The sequence below is a fragment of the Nyctereutes procyonoides genome, unplaced genomic scaffold (assembly GCF_905146905.1).
Source record: "Nyctereutes procyonoides isolate TBG_1078 unplaced genomic scaffold, NYPRO_anot_genome, whole genome shotgun sequence".
In the NCBI taxonomy this organism is placed as follows: domain Eukaryota; kingdom Metazoa; phylum Chordata; class Mammalia; order Carnivora; family Canidae; genus Nyctereutes; species Nyctereutes procyonoides.
In genome coordinates this window covers 11,320,101-11,346,809 of record NW_026575136.1, presented here as the reverse complement: position 1 = coordinate 11,346,809, position 26,709 = coordinate 11,320,101, and the positions used below count along the sequence as shown (strand labels likewise).

The window sequence follows — 26,709 nt, the reverse complement described above, 5'->3', positions numbered from 1 at the left end:
ACTATAACAGTTAGTAATTCCATGGTGGGAAAAGTATTCGTAGGCCAAATAAAAAAGTTAAACAATTATATTAATATTGTTCTGGATGTACTAGCTAATTAGATAGCAGAAAGAAATAGAGACGCAGGGATCCCTGGGTGGCGCAGCGATTTGGCGCCTGCCTTTGGCCCAGGGCGCGATCCTGGAGACCCGGGATCGAATCCCACGTCGGGCTCCTGGTGCATGGAGCCTGCTTCTCCCTCTGCCTATGTCTCTGCCTCTCTCTCTCTCTCTGTGACTATCATAAATAAATAAAAAAAAAATAAAAAAATTAAAAAAAAAAAAAAGAAATAGAGACGCAAGTATTAGAAAGGAAGAGGCACTACTCTCAACAATGGATAGATCAATACAAACAAACACTTTGTAAGAAAAAAGTGGATTTGAATAATACCATAGACCAAATGGACCCAACAGACGTGTACAGAACATCCCATCCAATAGCAGCAGAATATACATACATTTTCTCCAAGCACATAAGGAAAATTTTCGAGGACAAATCATATATGAGGGCACAAAACAAATCTCAACAAATTCAAGAAGACAGAAATTATACTAAGTATGTTTTTTATCATAATGGTATGAAATTAGAAATCACAATAGGAGGAAAGCTGAAAAAAATATACAAATACATGGAAATTAAAATGTACAATTCTGAACAACCAATGGATCAAAGAAGAAATTAAGAGAAATTTTAAAAATATCTTGAAACAAATGAAAATGGAAACACAACATACCAAAATGTATGGTATGAAAAAGCAGTTCTAACAGGAAGGTTTATAGTTATAAAGATATACATAAGGGAAATAGATCTCAAACAACCTAATATTACATACATATCTCAAAGAATTAGAAAAAGAACGAACTAAATCCAAAGGTAGCCTAAGGAAGGAAATAATAGATTAGAGCAGAAATAGATGAAATACAGAATAACAATAGAAAGGATTAACAAAACTAAGAATTTGTTCTTTTTTTTTTTTTTAAGGATTTTATTTATTTATTCATGAGAGACACACATAGAGAGGCAGAGACACAGGCAGAGGGAGAAGCAGGCTCCATGCAGGGAGCCTGATGTGGGACTTGATCCTGGGACTCTGGGATCATGCCCGGGGCCAAAGGCAGGCGCTAAACCGCTGAGCCATCCAGGGATCTCAAGAAGTTGAAAAGATAGACAAAACTGACAAACCTTTAGCTAGACTAAGCAAACAGAATGATTCATAAATAAAATTGTAAATGAAAGAGAAGATATTACAACAGAAACCACAGAAATACAAGGGAAATAAGAGACTACAATGAATAATATGTCAATAATTGGACAGTCTAGAAAAATGAATACATTCCTAGAAACCTACAACCTACCAAGACTAAATTATGAATAAACAGAAAGCCCAGAGACCAATGAGTAAGAAGACTGAATTAGTAATCAAAAACCTTATAACAAACAAAAGCCCAGGCTTAGATGGTTTCACTGGTGAATTCTACCAAACATTTCAAGAAGAATTAATACCAATCCTTCTCAAACATTTCCAAAAAATTTCATAGGAGAGACTTCTAAATTCATTTTTACAAGGCCAGCATTACCCTACTACAAAGGCAGATAAGAATGCTAAAAAAAAGAAAACTACAGGTCAATATATCTAATGGATATATATATACAAAAATTCTCAACAAAATATTAACAAATGAATTCAAGAGTATATTAAGAGAGTCATACATTATGAACAAGTGGTACTCATCCCTAGGATGCAAGAATAGTTCAACACATGCAAATCAATAAAAGTAACACATCACATTAATAGAGTGTAGATCAAAATCATATGATCTCAACTGATGCAAAAGAAGCATTTGACAAATTTCAGCATCCTTTCATGATAAAACCCTCAAAAAATCTCAATATAATAAAACCCACATATGACAAGCTCAAGCTGAAATCTTCTCTTGTAAGATCAGGAGCAAGACAAGAATGTCCAATCTCACCATTCCTATTAAACAAAATACTGGAAATCTTAGCTGGTGCCATCAGGCAAAAGAAATAAATAAAAAGTATCCAAATCAGAAAGGAAGAAGTAAATTATCCCTGTTTACAGATAATATGATCTTATATAGAGAGAAGTCTAAAGTCTCCATAAAAAAACTGTTAGAACTAATAAGTGAATTCAGTAGTTTCAGGAACAAAACCAATACATAAAAATTAGTTGCACTTCTATACAATAACAATGAACAATTTGAAAAAGAAATAGAGAAAACAATCTCATTCACAGTAGCATAAAAAATAACACAATACAAATAAATTTAACCAAGGTGGTGAAAGACAATGAACATTATAAGATAGTGATGAAAGAAACTGAAGAAGACACAAATAAGTGAAAAGTTATCTCATGACATGGATTAGCAAAATTAATATTGTTAAAATGTCCATACTACCAAAAGCCATCTACAGATTCAGTGAAATACCTATCAAAATTCTAGTGGCATTTTTTTTTACCGATAGAAGAAATCTTAAAGTTGAGTGGAATCACAGAAGACCCTGAATAGCCAAAGCAACCTTGAGAAAGAACAAAGCTAGAGGCATCATGCTTCCTGATTCCAAACTATACTCCAAAGCTAAAGCAACCAAAACAATATGGTATTACCATAAAAACAGATGCAAAGACCAATGGAATAAAATGAAGAACCCAGAAATCAACCCTTAGAATATGATCAGTAAGAGCCCACAGTGACAAGGAGCCAAGAAAATTCAGTGAGGAAAAGATAGCCTTTTCAATAAATGGTGTTGGAAAGACTGGATATCCACAAGTGAAGGATAAAACTGAACCCTTATCCTATACCACTCACAAAAATTAACTTGATTTGAATTTAAAGCTTAAATATAAGACCTGAAACCATAAAACTCCTAGAAAGAGGGGAAAAGCTTCTTAACATTGGTCTTGGCAGTGATTTTTTTGATATGACATGAAAAGCACAAGCAAACAAAAGCAAAAAGAAATCAGTGAGACTACATTAGCCATGTTTCTATACCAAAAAACAAAAATCAACAAAATGGAAAGGTAACCTATGGAAAGGGAGAAAGTATTTACAAATCTTCTATTTGATAAGGGGTTAAAACATATAAGGAGCTCCTACAACTCAGCAGTAAAAAAACAAAAAATCTGATTTTTAAAATGGCAAAGAAAATATATAAATATTTTTCTAAAGAAGATATACAAATGGCCTAAGGTACATAAAAATTGTCCAACATCACTAATTATCAGGAAAATGCAAATCAAAACCATAATGAGATGTCATTTCACACACGTTAGAAGGGCTATTTTAAAAAATACAGGAGATTGCAAGTGCTGGTAAGGATGTGGAGAAAAAAGAATGCTTGGGCAGTGGTGGTAGGAATATAAATTGTCACAGGCACTATGGAAAACACTATGGGGGGGTTCTTCAAAATATTAAAAATAGAACTAGCATATGACCTAGTAACCCCACTTCTGGGTATATATTTGAAGAAAATAAAATCACTATCTCAAAGAGATATCTATACCTCCATGTTCCTTGCAGCAAACTTTACAATACCAAGACATGGAAACAACCCGTGTCTACCAATGGATGAATGAATAAAGAAAATGTGACATATGTATATGTGTGGGTTTATAACATGAAATATTATTCATCCATAAAAAGAAGGAAATCTTGCCATTTGTGACTATATGGATGGACCCTGAGGGCATTATGCAAAATGAAGTAAGTTCAACAGAGAAAAACAAATATTGCATGATCTCGTAAGTGGAATCTAAAATAAAACTAAACTTATAGAAACAGAAAGGAGATTGGTGGTTGCTGAGGTGGGGTGGGGGATAAGGTGGGAGAAATGAGTGAAGGTGGTCAAAGGAAACAAACTTCCATTTATTAAAATGAATAAGTTCTAGGGATCTACTACACAGCATGGTGACTATAGTTAACAATACTGTGTTGTATACCTGAAAGTTGCTTAGAGAGATTTTAAATGTTCTCAACACACACACACACACACACACACACACACACACACAGACATACACACACACACCTTCTCCATAGTAACTACATGAGGTGATGGATATGGTAACTAACCTTATTGTGGTAATCATTTGCAATATATATTTATATCAAATCATCACACTGTATACTATAAACTTCTGTTATGTGTCAATCACATGGTGGCGGGGGAGGGAAGAGATAATTATATCCTTATTTCCATGATGACATGCATATATACTTGAGAAACCCAAGAAAATCAATGGAAAAACTCTAGAAAAGAGTTTAGAAATGTAGCTGCTAGTTACATAGTATACTGAAAATCAATGATTCTCCTATAATATAAGCCATGCTCAATTAGAAAATAAAAACTAGAAAGAAATCCATATAATATGAAAAACAACAAAAATAAGTAACTCAGAATAAACAAATCCAGATATCTACAAAACACGTAATTTGTCTTCAGGACAGACATAATCAAAATTCAAAGACTCACTTTTCCAACTAAGTTAATCTATTATTTTAATAAGATTCCCATTAAATAGCAATAGGATTTCTTATTTTCAGAACTTAAGAGATAATACCAAAGTTCATCTGGTTGAAAATATGCCATTATCTACAAATAGGGCATACACTATATATGCATGTATATGTACACATGTGTGGTACATGTACGTACACACATAAACATGTGTGGATAGAAGATTTCTGAAATGATGCCTAAAATAAGTCAATACAAGTTACTTCTGGAAAGTAGAAACAGGATGGTTTCAAATTTTATTTTTTATTTTATACTTTCCATATTATTTGTTCTTATTTTAAAAACCATGAGTAAATATTGCTTTAATAATTCAAAACCAAAACCTAAAAAACATATTCCTTCTGAAGAGCCTCACCAGTAATATGCTGATTGTTTAAACATACATATCATCCCTCTCTTCACTCACTGACAGCATTACATACTGAATTCTATCCTGGAGTTAAGACATTTTACAAAAGGGAGTGACTTACTAAAATCCAGTAAAACAAAAAGCAATAAAACTCTGGAATAAGGGAAGTTATCTAAATATAAATGTAAACTCACTTTAACTTGTGGATTTTTTTCTTCTCAAACTGTTTTTGAAACATACGGCAGAAAAAAAGGAAATAATTATTGCTGTTTTCACTTTGTTTCTTTCAGGTCAGAACTACAGTTTTCTCTAGAAATTCCTTTCCCTTCACTCCCGCTGAGGCTCCAGAATCAATTGAGTCCTGTCCTCCAAAGCCCATTACACTCAGACCTTTCTCTTATGGATGCTGTTTCTCTATCCTCAGCAGTTTTTATTCCAGGAAACTGGCCTCTCTCCCCAAGATTCTGGCTATTAACAAGCAATAGCTGCATCAAAAGCAACTTGATCAGTTGTTTACTCAGGAAAGGAGCATGCAAGCAAGGAACGATGACAGTAATTAACGTTAGCATCTGAGACTTAGCCTTTAGTAATCTGAGATATAGTATATTGCATATGCATAGTTTTCAAGAAGTTTCTCCTCAAACATCCTGGATCGAGATGACACTTTTTTCTAATCGTTATAATGCAGCTTCTTTCTGAACATTTAAGTACACTGGAATTCCTAGCTTGTGTATTTTGGTTAACTCCTAAATGGTAAAAAGAAATAACACATGCATAAATGAAATACAATTATTTAATTATTTCCAAGATACCTTACTGTAGTGGTTATCAAACCTGGTATATTATATTCTCTTTTTCTTCAGGTTCACAGATTTTATTTTATCTTCTAGTATGGTGTCTATCATAAGTTTTCAAAATACATAGATGAATAAATACATGTAAAGAAAGCACTGTCAACCATTTACAATCGTAGCATATTAGAGTTGGAAAGGACCTTAGAGGTTTTCTAAACCGTAAGAATTCTATAGGCCGCCCCTGCCTATCCCTACTCACCATCATAACCACCAGTGTCATACTCCTAGCAAATATGCTCATTCACTCTCACCATGAACACGCTATTGATGTTAAATCCTCCATCTAAGAAACCAGTCCATTCCAGTTTCAGACATATCCCGGGCCTTGAATTATAGACATTTGAGGGGCTTTCCAGGTTACGCTGAAGCATAGTCAGGGAGAACCACTGTGCTAGTAATTTGATCCATAGTTCAGAAAATCAAACCCCATACTTTAAATAGTCGACTACTCACTTAACCTTGCGCTTTATGTTTTCCTTTCTCAAAGTTTCAACATTCATTTGCAAAAATGAAATAAAAAAAATCAACTAGAGCCATAATTCCTTCAGTTTACTGAAAAATCCTGGGAATATAGAACATGTCTCCACTTGGCAGCATCTCAAACTCTCTAGTTCCTGTCTTTTATACAAATTAAAAGAAGTATTTAACACGAAAGGTGTATAACTTCTGATAGCTTCAGAGTTGCCTTACTTTCGATATCACTCATGGATGCTGTCTATAAGCAGAGGGGCTAATTACAATTTCCTTCATAAACATTTATTGAGTATCTATTATGTGCAAAGAATAATTTGAAGCAGGTTTTACCTGCAAGAATAATATATTTTGGAAACTTTATGTGTTTCATTCAACAATGAAAAAACACAAGGGCCTAGATATAGGATTTTTTCTTTTTGTTTATCTTATTTTATTTATCTTATTTTGTTTTAAATACTAATTCCAGCATAATTAAAATACAGTGTTTTATTAGTTTCAGGTGTGCAGCATAGGAATTAAAAAATTCTATGCATTACTCAGTGCTCATCATATTTGTACTCTTAATCCCCTTGACCTATTTCATCCAGTCTCCCCCCACCTTCCCTCTGCTGATCAGTTTTTCTATAGTTAAGAGTCTTCTTTATAGTCTCATTTTTGTTTGCTTTTGTTTCTTAAATTCTACATATGAGTGAAATCATATGGTATTTGTCTCTTTCTGACTATTTTACCAAGCATTATACTCTCCAGCTCCACTCATGTTGTTGCAAATTGCAAGATTTCATTCTTTGTTATGGTTGAGTAATATTTCATTGCATATCTATACCACGTCGTCTTTATCCATTCATCGACGCATGGACACTTGGGTTGCATTAAAAATTTGGCTATTGTAAATAATGCTGCATAAACATAAGGGTGCATATATCTTTTCAATTTAGTGTTTTCACATATTCTTTGGGTAAATACACAGTAGTGGAATTACTGGATCATATAATAATTCTATTTTGATTTTTTGAGGAACCTCCATACTGATTTCTACAATGGTTGCACCAGTTTGCATTCTAACCAAGAGTGCATGAGGGTTCCTTTTACTCCACATCCTTGCCAAAACTTGTTGTATTTTTTATTTTAGCCATGCTGACAAGTGTGAGGTAATATGTCCTTGTGGTTTTGATAGGTATTTCCCTGATGCTAAGTGATGTTGAGCATTTTTTCATGTGTCTGTTGGCCATCTGCATACCTTCTTTGGAGAAACATCTGTTTATGTCTTGGGTTCATTTTTCAATTGGATTATTTGTTTTTTGGGTATTGAGTTGTATCAGTTCTTTACATATTTTGGATAGTAACACTTTACTGGACATGTCATAGGCAAATACTTTCTCCCATTCAGTAGGCTCTTTTAGTTTTATGATTATTTCCCTCACTGTGCAGAAGCTTCTCATTTTGACATAGTCCCAATAATTTATTTTTCCTCTTGTTACTCTTGCCATAGGAGACATATCTAGAAAAATGGTGCTACAACTGATGTCAGAGAAATTACTGCCTGCGATCTCGTCTAGGATTTTATGGTTTCGGATATCACATTTAGGTCTTTAATCAATTTTGAGTTTATTTTTGTGTATGGTATAAGAAAGTGGTTCAGTTTTCCCAACAGTTTGTTGAAGAGACCTTTACCCATTGCATGTTCTTCTCTCTTTTGTCGAATATTAATTGATCACATAATTGTGGTTTTATTTCTGGGGTCTCTATTCTGTTCTATTGATCCATATGTCTATTTTTGTGTCAGTATCATACTACTTTGATTACTACAACTCTATGGTATATCTTGATATTTGGTATTGTGATATCTCCAGTTTTGTTCTTCTCTTTCAAGATTCCTTTGGCTGTTCAGGGTCTTTTGTGGTTCCATACAAATTCTGATTATTTGTTCTAATTCTGTGAAAAATGCTTTGGACAATAGCCAAACTGCGGAAGGAGCCTAAGTGTCCACGAAAGATGAACGGATAAAGAAGATGTGATTTATGTATACAATGGAATATTCCTCAGCCATTAGAAATGACAAATACCCACCATTTGCTTCAACGTGGATGGAACTGGAGGGTATTATGCTGAGTGAAGTAAGTCAATCGGAGAAGGACAAACATTGTATGTTCTCATTCATTTGGGGAATATAAATAATAGTGAAAGGGAATATAAGGGAAGGGAGAAGAAATGTGTGGGAAATATCAGAAAGGGAAACAGAACATAAAGACTCCTAACTCTGGGAAACGAACTATGGGTGGTGGAAGGGGAGGAGTGCGGGGGGTAGGGGTGAATGGGTGATGGTCACTGAGGGGGACACTTGACGGGATGAGCACTGGGTGTTATTCTGTATGTCGGTAAATTGAACACCAATAAAAATTAATTTATTAAAAAAAAAAAGAAAAATGCTTTGGTATCTTGATAGAGATTGCATTAAGTCTGTAGATTGCACTGCATAGTATGAACATTTTTGCAATATTTGTTCTTCCAATCCATGAACATGGAATATTTTTCCATTTGTTTGTGTCATCTTCAGTTTCTTTCCTCAGTGTTTTATAGTTTTCAAGGTACAGGGCTTTCACCATTTTGGTGAAGTTTATTCCTATATATTTTATTATTTTTGGTGCAATTGTAAATGGGATAGTTTTATTAATTTCTTTTTGTGCCACTTCATTATTACTGTTATAGAAATATGATGGATTTCTGTATGTTGATTTTGTATCCTGCAACTTTACTAAAATCATTTTTATCAGTTCTAGTATGTTTTTGGTGGAGTCTTTAGAGCTTTTTTTTTTTTTTCTTTACAGCTTTCTATATATAGTATCATGTTATCTCTTTGAGGGTTTTAACCGTGAATGTCAAATGCTTTTTATGCATGTATTTAAATGATCATATGGTGTTCATTTTCTTGTTGATGTGATTTATGACATTAATTGATTTGTGAATATTGAGCTAGACTTATACCCCAGAATAAATCCACTTTTGGTGAATGATTTTATTAAAAAAATATATTGCTGAATTTGATTTGCTAATATTTTGTTGAGGATTTTTCTATGTTCATTAGAGACACTGACCTGTAGTGTTGTTTGTAGTGTCTTTATAGGTCTTTGATATCACGGTAATGCTGGCTTCATAAATAAATTTGGAAGCTTTCCTTCTTCTATTTTTTGGAATAGTTTGAGAGGAATAAGTATTAATTCTTTAAGTGCTGGGCAGAATTCACCTATGAAGCCAACAATACTTAGCTTTTGCTCGTTGGGGGATTTTTGATTACTGATTCAATTTCATGGTTGGTAATCAGTCTGTTCAAATTTTCTATTTCTTCCTGATTCAGTTTGGGAGGTTATATGTTTCTGGGAATTTATTCATTTCTTCTAGGTTGTCTTACTTGTTGGCATATGATTTTACATAATACTCTCTTATAATTCTTTGTAAATCTGTGATGTTGGTTGTTCTTTCTCCTCTTTCACTTCTGATTTTGTTTATTTGAATCCTCTCCAGTTTTTGATGAGACTGGCCAAAGGTTTATCGATTTGGGTGATCTTTCTAAAGAACCAGCTACGGGTTTCATTGACCTGTTCTACTGTTTTTTTAGCTTCTATTTTACATATTTCTGCTCTAATCTTTATTATTTCTTTCCTTCTACTTGTATTGGGTATTTTTTTCTAAGTTCCTTTAGGTGTAAGGTTAGGTTATTTATTCGAGATTTTTCTTGCTTCTTGAGGTAGGCCTGTACTGCTATAAAATTCCCTCTTAAACAGATTTTTCTGCATTTTGAAGATTTTGGACCATTATGTTTTCATTTTCGTTTTTCTCCTTTTGACTTCCTCTTTGATTTCCTGGTTGACCCATTAATTGTTTAGTAGTATGATATTTAACCTCTTTGTGTTTTTGGTCTTATCAGATTTTTTTTCTTGTCATTGATTTCTAGTTTCATAGTGCTGAGAATGGAAAAGATGCATGCTATATGACTCTAATCTTTTTGAATCTGCTGACATTTGTCTTGTGGCCTAAACATGGGGTCTACTTTGGAGAATGTTCCATGTGCTCTTGAAAAGAATGTGTATTCCACTGTTTTAGGAATGGAATGTTCTGACTATATCTGTTAGATCCATCTGGTCCAATGTGTCATTAAATGCCACCGTCTTGTTGATTTTGTATTGAATGATCTATTCATTGACTTAAGTAGGGTGTTAAAACCCCCTACTATTATTGTATTGCTATTAATAACTTTTATGTTTGATTAGATTCTTTATGTATTAGGGTGCTCCCATGTTGGATGCATATATATTTACAATTGTTTATCGTCTTGTTGGATTGTCCCCTTTGTGATTATGTAGTGTCTTTCTTTGTCTCTTGTTTTATAGTCTTTTTTTTTTTAATCTATTTTATGTGATATAAGTATTGCTACTCTGGCATTCTTTTCACTTCCATTTTCATGGCAAATAGTTTTCTATGCCTTCACTTTCAACCTACTTGTGTCTTTAGGTTGAAATGAATCTCTTGTAAACATGCAGGATATAGATGGGTTTTGCTTTTTTTTATCCATTCTGTCACTTCTTTTGATTGGAGTGTGTAGTCCATTCACATTCAAAGTAATTATTGATAGATAAGTAATTATTGCCATTTTATTTGTTTTACGGTTGTTTTTATAGTTCTCTGTTCCTTTCTTCTCTTACTCTTAGGTTGCTTGCTTTCTTTAGTGATGTACTTGGATCCTTTTTTTTTTTTTTAACATATTAGTACCTGTTTTTGATTTCTGGTTATCATTAGATTTATAGATGACATCTTATGCATATAGTAGTCTATATTAAGTTGATGTTTCCTTATGCTGAAACCCAATCTAAAAGTACTAAATTTTAACTCCTTCTTTCCCCATGTTTTAGGTATATGGTATCATACTTTGCATCCTTTTATTTTGTGAATCCTTTGATTCTTTGGTAGATTTATAGTTAATATCACTGATTTTGTGCTTTCTACTTTTCTTCTTCCTGCTTATGGTCTCTCTTTTCCACTCAGAGTCCCTTTGGGATGCCTTGGTTGTTCAGTCATTTGAGCATCCAACTCTCGGTTTCATCTCAGGTCATGATCTTGTCCAGCTCTACATTCAGCCAGGAGTCCGCTTGGGATTCTCTATCTCCTTCTCCCTTTGCCCTTCTTCCTGCTCACATACTCTCTCCCTTTCCTTCCCTCTCTCAAATAGAATCTTAAAAAAAAAAAAAAAAAAAGAGTCCCCTTATAAGGCTAGGTTAGTCATGATAAATTCCTTTACCTTTGTTTGTCTGAGAAACTCTCTCTCCTACTCTGAATGATGGCCCTGCTGGGTAGACTATTCCTGGTTGCAGGTTTGTTTTTTTTTTTTTTTTTTGGAACATTTTGAGTGTATCACCTTACTCTCTTCTGGCTTGCAAAATTTTGCTGAAAAACCAGCTGATAGCCTTATGAGGTTTTTCTTGTATGTAACTGTTTTCTCTTGCTGCTTTTAAAATTCTCTTTAATACTACTTTTGCTATTTTAATTACTATGTGTCATGGTGTGGTCCTCCTTGGGTTGATTTTTTGGGGGGCTCTCTATGCCTCCTGGATCTGGATTCCTGTTTCCTTTTCAGACTTGGGAAGTTTTCAGCTATTATTTCTTTATTTTCTGCCCACGCCTCTCTCTTCTTCTATGATCTCTATAATGTGAATGTTGTTATGCATGATGGCATCGTTGAGTTCCTTTAATCCATTTTTTTAAAGATTTTAACTTACTTATTCATGAGGGCCATACAGAGAGAGGCAGGGACAGGGGAAGAGGGAGAAGCAGGGTCCCTGTGGGGAGCTTGATATGGGACTCGATCCCAGGACCGCGGGATCATGACTTGAGCCAAAGTCAGATGCTGAATGACTGAGCCACCCGGGTGCCCTCCCAAATCTATTTTCATTTTAAAAATATTTTCCCTCTTTTCTGTTTACCTTCATTGCTTTCTATTACTCTGTCCTCCAGGTCACAATGATCCATTCTTCTGCTTCCTCTAGTCTATTGTTTATTCCCCCTAGTGATTTTTAATTTTAGTTATTGAGTTCTTCATCTCTTACTGATTCTTTTTTATGTTTTCTTTTTTAAGGGTCTCACCAAGGTCTTAAACTCTTTCCTCAAATCTGATGAGTATCTTATGACCATTACTTTACATTCTCTATTAGGTTTATTACTTACCTGGGTTTCATTTAGCTATCTTGCTGTGATTTTGTCCTATTCATTCATGTGGGGCATATTCCTCTGTCTCATTTTGTCTAACTCTCTGTATTTGTTTCTACATGATAGGAAATGTCAGCTCTATCTTCTACTCTTGAAAGTAGCGGCCTTAAAAAGAAGAGGTCCTGTAGTGCCTTGCAATATAATGTCCCCTGTTCACCAGAACCTGGTGTTTCAGGGATGTCTGCTGTGTGTGTTGCATGGGCCCTGCTATTGTGGCTCAGTTGCATCTGCCTTTAGTTCAGTCATCTGCAATGGCTCACTTTGCCTGTTATGGGCAGAGTTTGGTCCCTGTGTTGTTAGTGGGCCAGTGTGGGGCCACCTTGGGCTTGAGCTGAGTAAGAGCAAGCATTTACCAGAGCTATGGTAACAGTGAACTGCAGTGCGCTCTCCCTGTGTTGTCCCCTCAGAAGCTTTTTTGGATGAGTGGGGCCTGCCATCAGACCAGAAATCTGCCTCTAGCCTATTGCTGGGGTTGTAGTGGGACTGGTGTGTGTGGTTATCTTTCCCTCTCCCTCTGGGACAAGAGTCACTTTAATGTGGTACTCATCACTTTTGAACATTGCTACACTTGTGGCACCACCTTGTTTGGACTCCTCCTAAGGGCAGGTCTGAAGGAAAATGCAGGGGCAAGGCATGTGGCACCAGCAAGGTTTGCACTGGTATATTGTGGGAAGGGATCTGCTGCTGCTTCAGGAAATTCCTGCCCCTAGGCTGGAGGGGGCAATTCCGTAGGAGAGCACAGGGGTTGGGGAGAAGGCGACATGCTGTTAGCAAGCTCCATGAAGTCTTCTGCAGGAAGAGACCTGCAGCTGCCTGGCAAAACTCCTGCCCAAGCCAGGATAGAGAGGGTGAGTCTGCAGGAAAGTGTGGGGGTGGGGTGTGCTGTTAGCAAGACAGTGTTTATGTTATATTGGTTCCTACAGGTGTCCATTTATCTAGGCTGCGGGTTGGGGAGGGAAGTGGTGCCTATTAGCTCTTTTGTTGTTGGAGATGTCTCCAAAAGATTCTTGCCCCTCCAGCACATACTGAGATTAGTAAATGAATCTTCCTCCCTTATACCCAGGCATTTTTCAAACTGCTGCTTCTAAGCTGTATTTCAGCAGGGCTGTTTGTTGTGCTCTCTCTTTAAGGATGCCGGTTCAGTTTTCTCTTACCCTCCAGCTCTCCCAGAGCTAAGCTTGCTGATTTATAAAGTTCTAGGTGTTAAGCCCACTGATTATAAGACCTCGTGAATTATGCCCCACTGGTTTTCAAAGCCGAATGATACAGAGATTTGTCTTCCCTATATGGGTTCCTGTGTCTGGGGTGCCTGGTATAGTGTCTGTTTCTTTCCTCTATTCATGCCCTTAGCAGCCTTCCCTCCTGCAGACAGTCCTGTGGGTCAGTCTGACTCCTGGCCACATCTCCTACTCTGTTTGATGTGGCCTCTTCTCTACATTTGTCTGTGGAGAGTCTGTTCTGCCAGTCTTTAGGGCATTTTCTGGGTTATTTGCACTGATATGGAAGTTACCTAGTTGTAGCCATAAGATAAGGTGAGCTTAGGATCCTCCTATTCCATCTTTCTTCACTCCTAAAACAGGAGTTTATAATGCTTTACCTCCCTTCGTTTTCAGAAGCTCAAAGACAAGAAAATGCACATAATATCCTCTCATTAAATTCTGAAATAAGACTGTACATCCTATGTAAGTGTTATTGCATGGAGAATTTTTGACAGTTATCTAAATATATGGGAGATGATCATAAAGAAGATAAAAATGTACTGATGATCTACAGACCACATTCCAAATTATATATTAGAAAGACTTCACTAGAATTAGCTTTACTAGAATATGCTGTAGAATTAATGTTAAAAATATATAGTGGCTATGTTCATTTTGAAAGATCAAGAATATTTCTTAATTTGAATTTAAAGCAAATTTCCTACCCCTAAAATAAAAAGTGGCTCTGGTTTGCATCAAGATTAGTAAAGGAAAGATTAACTCAGTTCATTAAAAAATTGTAGATATCAGTACAGTTATAAATGCAAATACAATACCAGCTCTAAAGTCCTTAGAGAATCCTATTTGTTGATGTATGTAATATGGATATATGCCTTAATCATAAAACTGTGACCCTATTATTTGAACTCTCAGCTCAAGTAAACAAATGAAATGATAGATATTGTTTTATAATTTTAAAAAACAGAGCTAAAGAGTAGATGGGAAAAAGTATTATCAAAAAACCAGTAAACTATCTATGTTCAAGAAATGGTATTACCAAATCATAAGCAAAATATGTGCATCTACTCATAGATCTTATCTTGTCAGAAGTGAAACAACTTCTTCCCCAGGAAAAGAAAATTCTCTTGTTTTTAGAATCAATTCTTATGCCCTAGCTTTATTCTCAGTTCAAAAAAATATATTAGAGAGTGTCATTGTTTGAATTGCGTTACCTCCCAAACAATATGTTTAAATCCTAATCCTTAACACTTGAATGTGAACTTGTTTGCAAATAGGGTCTTTGTAGATGTAATCAAGTTAAGATGAGGTTATACTGAATTGTGGTGGGCTCTAATTTAATAAGACCATGTCCTTATAAGAAGAACAGAAGAGACATAGAAACCCAGGGATAAAATGCGGTGATGAGGGAGGCAGAGATTGAAGTAATTAGTTTATGAACCAAAGAATGCTTAGGATTGTCAGGCAACAGCAGAAGCTAAGAGAAAGGCATCTAAAAGATTTTTCCCTACAGCCTTCAGAAAAGCATGGCCCTGTAGACAACTTGATTTTGGACTTTTACATTCAAGAATTGTGAAAGAATAATTCTTTAAAATTTAAACCTTCCACAGTTTGTGGTAACTTATTACAGCACACCTAGGAAATCAATATATAGACTCAAACTACTTGTTTGCTTTTCTTTTTCTAGTGGAAATATTAGTTTCTCAGACTAAACATATGTCCTATGTATACATAAAAGATACTTAAATTCTTTTTTGAAGATGAAGAAAATTCTTCACATCACTCTGGCTTGCACATGGAATATTTCTCCAAACAATAATGGTTGATATGAAGTCAAAATTTAATTTTTTAAAGATTTTATTTATTTATTTGAGAGGGGGAGGAGAGAAAGAACATGAATGGGGTGAGGAGCAGAGGGAGAATCAGACTCCTAGCTGAGCAGGGAGTCCAGCGTGGGGACTCCATGATCATGACCTGAGCTGAAGGCAGATGCTTAACCAGCTGAGCTATACAGGTGCCCCAAAGTTAAAATTTTAGAGCAGGCACTGAGTCCACAAACACTCAAGTAAAATTACTCGCAAGATTTGGAATGTACATTCAAAGGCTCAAAGGTTAACAATCATTTATTTTAACAACTACGTTTTTAAATAGTTGGGGGTCTTTGGTTTTTTAAAATTTATTTAAATTTTGTTAGTTAACATATAGTGAAATATTGATTTCTGGAGTAGAGATCAGTGATTCATCACTTAGATACATGAACTCTCTTTAATACCCATCACCCATCTAGCCCATCCTCCACCTGCCTCCCTCCAACAAGTTTTAGTTGGTTGATATACATATATACATATGCCACATCTTTCGTATTCATTTGTCAGTCAATGGACATTTGGGCTCTGTCCATAGTTTGACTATTATTGATAATACTGCTATCAACATCAGGGTGCATGTACCCCTTCAAAACTAAACAGTGACTTTTTGGTAACTTGTATTTTCACGTTTAAACATAAACTGCTTGTGGGGAAACTTCAATGAACGGTATTTAGTAGCAGTACAACAACATAATGATGTAAAATTAAATTGGCATGAGTATAATGGACAAATTCATTATTTCTTTTGTAAGAATTGAGCTTGCCATGAGGAAACTTCTTTTCAATCATTTTGCAAAAACCGGAATAACTATATCACTTATTTGTTGAATTCTGAGCTAGGCAAGTGCTAAATACTTCATATTTATTTATTACATCTATTCCACTTAATCCTTGAAATTATATTCTTATTAGTATTCAAATTTTAAAGACATACAAATTGGGAGTCATAAAGAATCAGTAATTTGTCTAAAGTCACACAGCTGGTAAGTGTGGCAGACTTGTGGCTGACTAGTCTGTCTTAATATGTTCTTTGAATTTGTGTTCTTATACAGCAGACTTAGAATACCTGATATGTTCTAATTGCCTTTCTAAGTACTAAAAGCAACTATAATATTCAAGTAAGCCTTAAAATATGGGAAATAAATGAATTAGCACTTTTGATTAGAATTATAAATATCTGTGGCTTATTAATTAATGACATCGTCATAAATAGAATGCAATTCAAAGAGAACAAAGGGCTGGTTCTTAATATAATGTGGAAGAAATATAAACTAGAGCTATCTGACATAAGATATATTGCTGTGGTTAAAGAATAACTTAAGATCAAAATAGGATATGATAGTGAATGAGCTAAAACAGGAAATATTAGAGGAAAAAAATTGACCAAGCAGGTTGCCTATGGAGAAGCAGTGTTTATATAAATTATTTCTACTAATTTTAGCAATGGTCAATTTTAAGTTTTTTTTTTTTTTTTAAGATTTATTTATTTATTTTAGATAGAAAGAGAGTGAGAATGGGAAGAGGGGTAGAGGGAGGGAGGGAGGGAGAGAAGGAGAGAAAGAGAGAGAGAGAGAATCTCCAGCAGACTGCTTGCTGAGTGTAAAGCCCACCACAGGGTTCAACCCTGAGATCATAATCTGAGCAGAATTCAAGAATTAGACACTCAACAGACTGAGCCAACCAGGTACCTCATTAAATACTTTCTTAAAATAGTTAAGTTGATTATATCAAACTAAGAAAAGATTTAAATCATGATTTAAGGTGTACCTGGGTGGCTGGCTCAGTTGGTTAAGCTTTTTGCCTTTGCCCCAAGTCATGCCTCAAGTTTTGGGATTGAGCCTTGTGTCTAGCTTCCCTGCTTAGCAAGGAGTCCACTTCTTGCTCTCCCTCTGCCCCTCCCCTGCTGTGCTCTCTTTCTCTCAAATAAATAAATAAATAAATAAATAAATAAATAAATAAAATCTTAAAAAAAATATCATGATTTAAGTATAGGTCTAACAAAACCTGTTTTAGAAACAATCACTAAAAGTGCACAAAGGGTTATTAGAACTTCCTACTCCCAAGAACTGTTATACTAGATTGGTTCGCTGAAGGAAGCAGTGGAAACTATTTCTTTAAAAATCCTTAGGAACAGAAGGCATACATTACCAGCAGTTCAGAAAGGGTTAGGTGTGTCTCTGCCAGAAGGCAGCCGGTGGATAACCACTCTTGTTCTATAAAGCCCAGTGACTACATAATAATGCTATTCTTATAACTGTGAGGCAAGGGCAACACAGCTGCTTTTTCCTTTCTTTAGTGATCAGGATTTGCTGTCCAAAAAGTTGCAGAATAATTTGAATGTAATTAGATGAAATTTTCCCCAACAGAAAAGCAGGAATTAATTTTGACTCTAGTTACTGAAAGAAAACTCAGAAGCTCTACACTGGGCTTTTTAAACATTTATGTCCTCCTTTACTTAGAAAGCATTCCTCTACATACAACTTAAAAAGCAGACTTGTTTGCTAGATGACCTTAGGCCTATGAGTTGAATTAATACTAAATAAAAAATTCTGAGCATATGTACAGTTTCTTTGTTTGTATAAAGTCCTTTGAAAAATTCAATTTTAGTGCATTCTACTTAAAGTTTTATGAGTTTATTTTTATTCCATTTTTATATTCATCTACTTAAGTCTTTATATTTCATTAAGGTAGAAAAGGCAGATTCCTCAAATTTATAATTTCTTTCTTTAAAATACAGTCAATTTCTTTCCAAGTAACCTTTCCCTTTAACTGGTAATGTAATTAATTTCAGTTTTGAAGACAGCACTGTGGTCCACAATCCTTGGCTGACTGTTCTTCCAAGAGTAATAAGAGCTGTTGAGACAGGAACTAAAAGTTCCATGAGTTCTTTTGATGCAGGATTCTTATAAAAATATAAAACTGTGAGGAATGTAAAGGGATTACTTCCCAAGACTTTGGAGCACTTCAGAATAGTTGTTAAAAATAAATGAGAAAAAAAAATGCTGGAATTAAACAAAAAAATTCATAAATGCTGTAGATAATCCCAAAGTAAACAGAAAATAATTTTAACTTCCCAAAGTACTTAGTATTTGTAGTTAGATGATTATGTATTTCGAGGTGGATATACATGGCACTGTTTTCAAAGATGGGTACTTAATTTCTGTAATTTAAATTTATTTTGTATTTAGGGATTTCATGCAGCTCTATACTATGAAATACAATATGCAAAAAGAGCTTAATATAATTTTTGACATGCAATGGTGCTCAGGAAAAAAAAGGAAGAGAGAAATAGCTTAGCTATAGGTAAAAAGCTATATTAGCTATGCTTAATATATAAAGTTGCTATATTAAAAAACACTTTCTTTCTTCATTAAAATGCAAGATAACACTACCTGTTTCTATATGCTTAACGACAGACAACTCAAAATATAAATATTTCATTGCTTACCTCCAAAAAATTGTTGACATTCTCTGTGGCCATTTGCCAAGGTGGTCATTCCTTTGTGTGTGATGGAATTAGAGAAGTATCAGGGTTCTGTGGATTGATGAAAGAAAATATTCTGTGCTCTTGGCTTCTGGTATTTATTTCCTTGGTCCTGTTAAAAAGGAAATTAGTGTGAACTTACTGATTTTGAACAGACAGTATTTCTTTAGATTCACATTTCAGGACATTTTCAGATTTTTATGAGTTTGCAGTATAAGAATCATAGAATTTGGAGAGGGTGGCAAGATGGCGAAGAGTAGAGGACCTCATTTCATCTGATGCCTTGAATTTAACTAGATAACTATCAAATCACTCTGAACACATATGAATTCAACTTGAGATATAAGAAAAGAATTGCTGGAACTCTACAAATAGAAAAGTGACCACTTTTTACATGGTAGGAGCGTGGAGAAATGAAACAGGGGATATATAGGAAGGTAACAGGAGCTGCGGGTGGGGGTGGGGGTGGAGGTGAGAGGGAGCCTCCATAAGCCAATTACTGGAAAGTGAAATAGTTCAGGAGCACAAAATCAGAATCTTTAGAAAAAATAAGCTCCAATGAGACATTCCTGCCTGAAAGGTGCTCAGTGGTGTAGTGGGGCAATATCTTAGGTGGGACAGTGTAGTCTTAGGATCCCTGGGGTCAGAGAGAGAACAAGGGTGCCAAAGCCAGCAGAGTATTGGAGCCAGGAAACTGGTTACGGTTTTTGAGCCCAGGAGGGGGCTCTGAGCTCTGTTCACCATAAACCATGAGCTGTTGCTGCATGATCTGGCAACAGCTCTCAGTGTAGGGGTGCCTTGCAAAGGATAAAAAAGCAGTGGCCCACCCCCTTCCTGCAGGTGGGGCAGTGCCAGCAGGTGCAGACCAGGGGACTGCTCTCCTTGGAGTCCTGCAAAGGACAGAAGTGCAGGACCTTCCTGCCTTCCTCCTGGGAGGATCGGTGGGGGTGCACACTGCAGGAGTCCGCAGAATGTGGCACGCACAAAAGTAAAGATTGCTTATGCCTGAGGGTGTACTGAAGAAAGGGGATCATGATCTTTCAGCTCTGAGCTGGAGATCAGCGTTTGTCCATTTTTATTTTCATCTTCTAAAGAGGCTCAGAAAATCCTCAAGGAACAAAAGCCATATAGAAAAACCAGAAACAGCTTACATTGAGCTGGGCTACCTGGCAAGGGGCAGTACAACTCTGCCCAGACACAGATACCTGAGAATTAACTCAGTAGGTCCCTCCCTCAGAAGACCAGCTGGAAGAACAGGGAACATCAAGTTTATGGAGCACACGACACTGCAAAACTCTAGCTCTAGGGTAAACAGCATATAGGATTTGAGGGTTTTCCTCATGATTCATTTATATTTCAGTTTAAAATTTTTCCTTTTCTTTCTTTTTCCCTTTTCAATTAGTTTATTTTATCAACTCTTTGTTTTCCAATTTTTTTTTAACTTTCATTTTTTACATTTACATTTTATAGATATATTCTTCATTTTTGGCTTCCTTTCACTGTATTATATTATATATATATAAAATATATATATATTTGTTTTACTTTCTATATAATTTTGGGATTTAGTATCTTCTAACACCTGGACCAAGGTGGATCAGGACCAAGTGGATCATCCTATTTTGTCCACCTGGGAATTTATATTCTCTCCACCTTCCTTTTTTTTTTTCTTTTCTTTTTTCTTTTATGTTTCTGACCTCTCTGGATTTGTCTAGTGTGTATTTTGCTTGAGTCAGGGTTGATATAGTTTTGATTTTGCTCACTTGATCATCCATTCTTCTCTGGGCAAAATGACTAGAAGGAGGAATTCACAACAAAAGAACGTACCAGAGGTAACACTTTCTGCCAAAGATCTCATCAATATGGATATAAGTAAGATGTCAGAGCTGGAATGCAGGCTAACAATTATGAAGTTACTAGCTGGGCTTGAAAAAGGCATAAAGACACTAGAGAATCTTTTAGTGTATAAATGAAATCTAATCAGGCTGAAATTAAAACTGCTCTGAGGTGCAGGCTAAATTGGATATTCTAACAGCTAGAGTAAACAAGGCAGAAAAGAGCAAGTGACATAGAAGACAAGTTGATGGAAAGGAAGGAAGCTAAGGGAAAGAGAGAAAAATAACCATGGACATGAGGGAAGGCTTTGAGAACCATAGAATGAAACAATGTTAGAATTATTGGGGTCCCCAAGGAAGAAGAAAGAGAGAGACAGAAGAGAGGGACAGAAGGTATATTTGAGCAAATCATAGCTGAGAACTTCCCTAATATGGGGAAGGAAACAGGCATTCAAGTCCAAGAGGTAAGTTACCTCTCCCAAAATCAATAAAAATATATCAATACCCTGCCATATAATAGTGAAGCCTGTAAATTTCAGAGATAAAGAGAAAATCCTGAAAGCAGCTCAAGACAAGAATTCCTTAACCTACAAGGACAGGAACATTAGACTGGCAGCAGACCCATCCACAGAAACCTGGCAGGCCAGAAAGGGCTGGTATGACATATTCAGCATACTAAATGAGAATAACATGCAGCCAAGAATACTTTATTCAGCAAGGCTATCATTCAGAATGGAAGGAGGATAAAGAACTTTCAGGACAGACAGAAACTGAAAGAATATGTGATGACCAAGGCAGCCCCGCAAAAAATATTAAGTGGGATCCTGTAAGCAAAGAGAGTCCAAAGGTAACGTATCAGAAAGAAACAGAGACAATCCACTGAAACAGGGATTTTATAGGTAATACAAAGGAACCAAATACTTGTCTTTCAATAGTCACCATGTAAATGGGCTAAATGCTCCAATCAAAGACAAAGGGTATCAGATTGGATAAAAAAACAAGACCCATCCACATGCTAGACCTAAAGACACTTTCAGTTTAAAAGTGGGGGGGTGGGGATCCCTGGGTGGCGCAGCGGTTTGGCGCCTGCCTTTGGCCCAGGGCGCGATCCTGGAGACCCGCGATCGAGTCCCACATCGGGCTCCTGGTGCATGGAGCCTGCTTCTCCCTCTGCCTGTGTCTCTGCCTCTCTCTCTCTCTCTCTCTCTGTGACTATCATAAGTAAATAAAAAAAAGAAAAAGATTTAAAAGTGGGGGGGGTGGAGAACAATTTATCATGCTAATGGACTTCAAGAGAAAGCTGGAGTAGCAATCCTCATATCAGACAAATTAGATTTTAAACCAAAGACTGTAGTAAGAGATGAGGAAGGACACTATATCATACTTAAAGGGTCTAACCAAAAAGAAGATCTAATAATTACAAATATTTATGCTTCTAACTGGGGAGCAACCAATTATATCAACCAATCAATAGCCACATTAAAGAAACACACTGATAATAATACAATAATAGTAGGGGACTTCCAACATCCCACTCATAGCAATGGACAGAACATCTAAGCAGAAGCAACGAGGAAATAATTTGGGTTTTGAATGACACCAGGACCAGATGGACTTCACTGATATATATATATATATCAGTGATATATATAGCATTCCACCCTAAAGCAACAAATACACATTCTTCTCCAGTGCACATGAAACATTCTCCAAAATAGATCACATACTGGGACACAAATCAGATCTCAATCAATAGCAAAAGATTGGGATTATTCCTTGCATATTTCCAGACCACAGTGTTTTGAAGCTTGAACTTAATCATAAGAGGAAATTTAGAAAGAACTTAAACACTTGGAGGTTAAAGAGCATCCTACTAAAGAATGAATGAGTCAATGAGGAAATTAAAGAAGAATTTTTAAAAAATCATGGAAACAACTAAAAATGAAAACACAACTGTTCAAAATCTTTGGGATACAGAAAAGGCAGTCCTAAGAGGGAAGGACACAGCAATACAAATCTCTCTCAAAAAATTAAAAAAGTCTCAAATACACAAGGTAATCTTATACTAAAGGAGCTGGAGAGGGAACAGCATATAAAGCCTAAGTCAAGCAGGAGAAGAGAAATAATAAAGATTAAAGCAGAACTCAATGAATAGAAACCAGAAGAATAGAACATACCAATGAAACTAGAAGCTGGTTCTTTAAAAGAATTAATAAGATTGATAATGCTAGCCAGACTTATCAAAAGAAAAAGAGAAAGGACCCAAATTAATAAGATTACAAACAAAAGAGGAGAGATCATGACCAATATCAAAGAAATACAAATAATTTTAAGAACATATCATGAGCAACTATATGCTAACAAATTAGGCAACTTGGAAGAAATGAATATATTCCTGGAAACTGAAACAGGAGGAAATAGAAAACCATAACAGACCCATAACCAATAAGGAAATTGAAACAATAATAAAAAATCTCCCAATAAACAAGAGTCCAGGGCCAGAAGGCTTCCCAGGAGAATTCTACCAAACATTTAAAGACGAACTAATACCTATCCTTTTGAAGCTGTTTCAGAAAATAGCAATGGAAGGAAAATTTCCAAACTTGTTCTATGAGGTCAGTTTTACCTTGATCCCCAAACCAGACAAACACCCATCAAAAAGGAGAATTACAGAGCAATATCCCTCATGAATATAGACGCCAGAATTCTCACCAAGATACTAGCCAACAGGACTCAAGTGTACATTAAAAAGATTATTCAGGGCAGCCCTGGTGGTTCAGCACTGCCTGCAGCCCAGGGTGTGATCCTGGAGACCCGGGATTGAGTCCCACGTCGGGCTCCCTGCATGGAGCCTGTTTTCCCTCTGCCTGTGTTTCTGTCTCTTCTCTCTCTCTCTCTCTCTTTCTCTCTCTCTCTCTCCTGCCTGTGTTTCTGTCTCTTCTCTCTCTCTCTCTCTCTCTCTCTCTCTCTCTCTCTCTGTCTCTATGAATAAATAAATAAATAAAAAATCTTAAAAAAAAAGATTATTCACCATGACCAGGAGGGATTTATTCCTGGGCTGCAAGGGTGGTTCAGCATTTGCAAATCAATCAATGTGATACATCACATTAATAAAAGAAAGGACAGAATGATATGGTCCTCTCAATTGATGCAGAAAAAGCCTTTGACAAAATACAGCATCCTTTCTTACTTAAAACTCCCAAGAAAGTAGGGATAGAAGGAATATTCCTCAACATCATAAAAGCCATCTACACAAAAGCCCACAGAGAATATTATTCTCAATGGGGAAAACCTGAGAGCTTTTCCCCTAAGGTTAGGAGCATGACAGGGATGCCCACTCTCATTACTGTTGCTCAACATAGTACTAGAAGTCCTAGCCTAAGCAATCAGACAACAAAAAGAAATAAATGGCATTCACATTGGCAAAGAAGAAGTCAAACTCTCACTCTTTGCAGATGAGAAGATACTTTATGTGGAAAACCCAAAAGACTCCAGCCCAAAATTGCTAGAACTCATTCAGCAATTCAGCAACATGGAAGGATACAAAATCAATGCACAGAAATCAACTCCATTTCTATACACTAACAATGAGACTGAATAAAGAGAAATTAAGGAATTGATCCCTTTTATAACTGCACCAAAAAACCATAAGATACCTAGGAGTAAACCTAACTAAAGAGGTAAAATATCTGTACCCTAAAAACTACAGAACACTTATGAAAGAAATTGAAGAAGACACAGAGCGATGGGAAAACATTCCTTGCTCGTGGATTAGAAGAATAAATATTGTGAAAATGTCTATGCTTCTTAGAGCAACCTACACATTCAATGCAATCTCTATCAAAATATGATTGACATTCTTCACAGAGCTGGAACAGATAATCCTAAAATTTGCATGGAATTAGAAAAGACCCCAAATAGAGGAATGTTGAAAAAGAAAACCAAAGCTGGTGACATCACAATGCCTGACTTCAAGCTATATTACAAACTTGATCATCAAGACAGTGTGATACTGGCACAAAAACAGACACATAGATCAATGGAACAGAACAGAGAATCCAGAAATGGACTCTCAACTTTATGGTCAACTCATCTTTGACAAAACAGGAAAGAATATCCACTGGAAAAAGAAAGGAGAGTCTCTTCAATAAATGAATGTTTTCCCATCGCTCTGTGTCTTCTTCAATTTCTTTCATAAGTGTTCTGTAGTTTTTAGGGTACAGATATTTTACCTCTTTAGTTAGGTTTACTCCTAGGTATCTTATGGTTTTCCAGAATATCCACTGGAAAAAGAAAGGAGAGTGTTTCCCATCGCTCTGTGTCTTCTTCAATTTCTTTCATAAGGAAACAGGAAAGAATATCCACTGGAAAAAGAAAGGAGAGTCTCTTCAATAAATGAATGTTTTCCCATCGCTCTGTGTCTTCTTCAATTTCTTTCATAAGTGTTCTGTAGTTTTTAGGGTACAGATATTTTACCTCTTTAGTTAGGTTTACTCCTAGGTATCTTATGGTTTTTTGGTGCAGTTATAAAAGGGATCAATTCCTTAATTTCTCTTTATTTATAATGGTGCTGGGAAAATTGGACAGCCACGTGCAGAAGAATGAAACTAGACCATTCTCTTACACCAGACACAAAGATAAATTCAAAAATGGATGAAACACCTAAAGACAAGAATCCATCAAAATCCTAGAGAACACAGGCCACAACCTCTTTGACCTCGGCCACAGCAACTTCTTGCTAGCCACGTCTCTAAAGGCAAGGGAAATAAAAGTCAAAATGAACTACTGGGACTTCATCAAGATAAAAAGCTTCTGCACAGCAAAGGAAACAGTCAACAAAACTACAAGACAACCTAGGGAATGGGAGAAAATATTGGATAAAAAGGTATCTAAAATATATAAAGAACTTACCAAACCCAAAAACCAAAAACCAAATAATCCAGTCAAGAAATGGGCAGAAGACATGTACAGACTTCTTTCTCCAAAGAAGACTTACAAATGGCCAACAGATATATGAAACAAATTATCAACATCTCTTGTCATCAGGGAAATACAAATCTAAACCACAGTGAGATACCACTTGACACCAGTCAGAATTGCTAAAATTAACAAGACAGGAAACAACATATGTTGGGAAGCATGTGGAGAAAGGAGAAACCTCTTATACTGTTGGTGGGAATACAAGTGGGTACAGCCACTCTGGAAAACAGTACGAGAGTTCCCCAAGAAGTTAAAAGTAGAGCTGTCCTACGACCCAGCAATCGCACTACTAGGTATTTACCCCAAAGACACAAATGTAATGATCTGAAGGGCTGCCTGCACCCCCGTGTTCATAGCAGCAATACCCACAATTGCCAAATTGTGGAAGGAGCCTCGATGTCCATTGACAGATGAATAAAGATGTGGTATATGCATATACAATGGAATATTAGTCATCAGAAAGTATGAATACCTACCATTTACATTGACGTGGATGGAACTGTAGTGTATCATGCTGAATGAAATAAGTCAATCAGAGAAAGACAATGATTATATGGTTTTACTCATATGTAGACTATAAGGAACAGTGCAGAGGATCATAGTGGAAGGGAAGAAAAACTGAATGAGAAGAAATCAGAGGGAGACAAACCATGAGAGACTTTTAACTCTGGGAAACAAGTTTAGGGTTGCTGGAGGGGAGGTGGGTACAGGGATGGGGTAATTGGGTGATGGCCATTGGGGAAGGGATGTGATGTGATGAGCTGGGTGTTATGTGCAACTGACAAACTGTTGAACACTACATCTAAAACTAATG

General features: G+C 36.0%; 1 protein-coding gene across 7 annotated transcripts in view; it reads right to left on the bottom strand.

The window, feature by feature from the left end:
* The window catches only part of LOC129495411 (methyl-CpG-binding domain protein 5), a 433,502-nt gene that overhangs the window by 210,745 nt on the left and 196,048 nt on the right, over positions 1-26,709 (bottom strand). For all 7 annotated transcript variants that reach the window (XM_055302889.1, XM_055302888.1, XM_055302892.1 and 4 more), the window contains exon 3: positions 19,045-19,192. The gene's annotated coding sequence lies outside the window, so the exon portion shown is untranslated. The remainder of the gene's footprint in view (positions 1-19,044; positions 19,193-26,709) is intronic.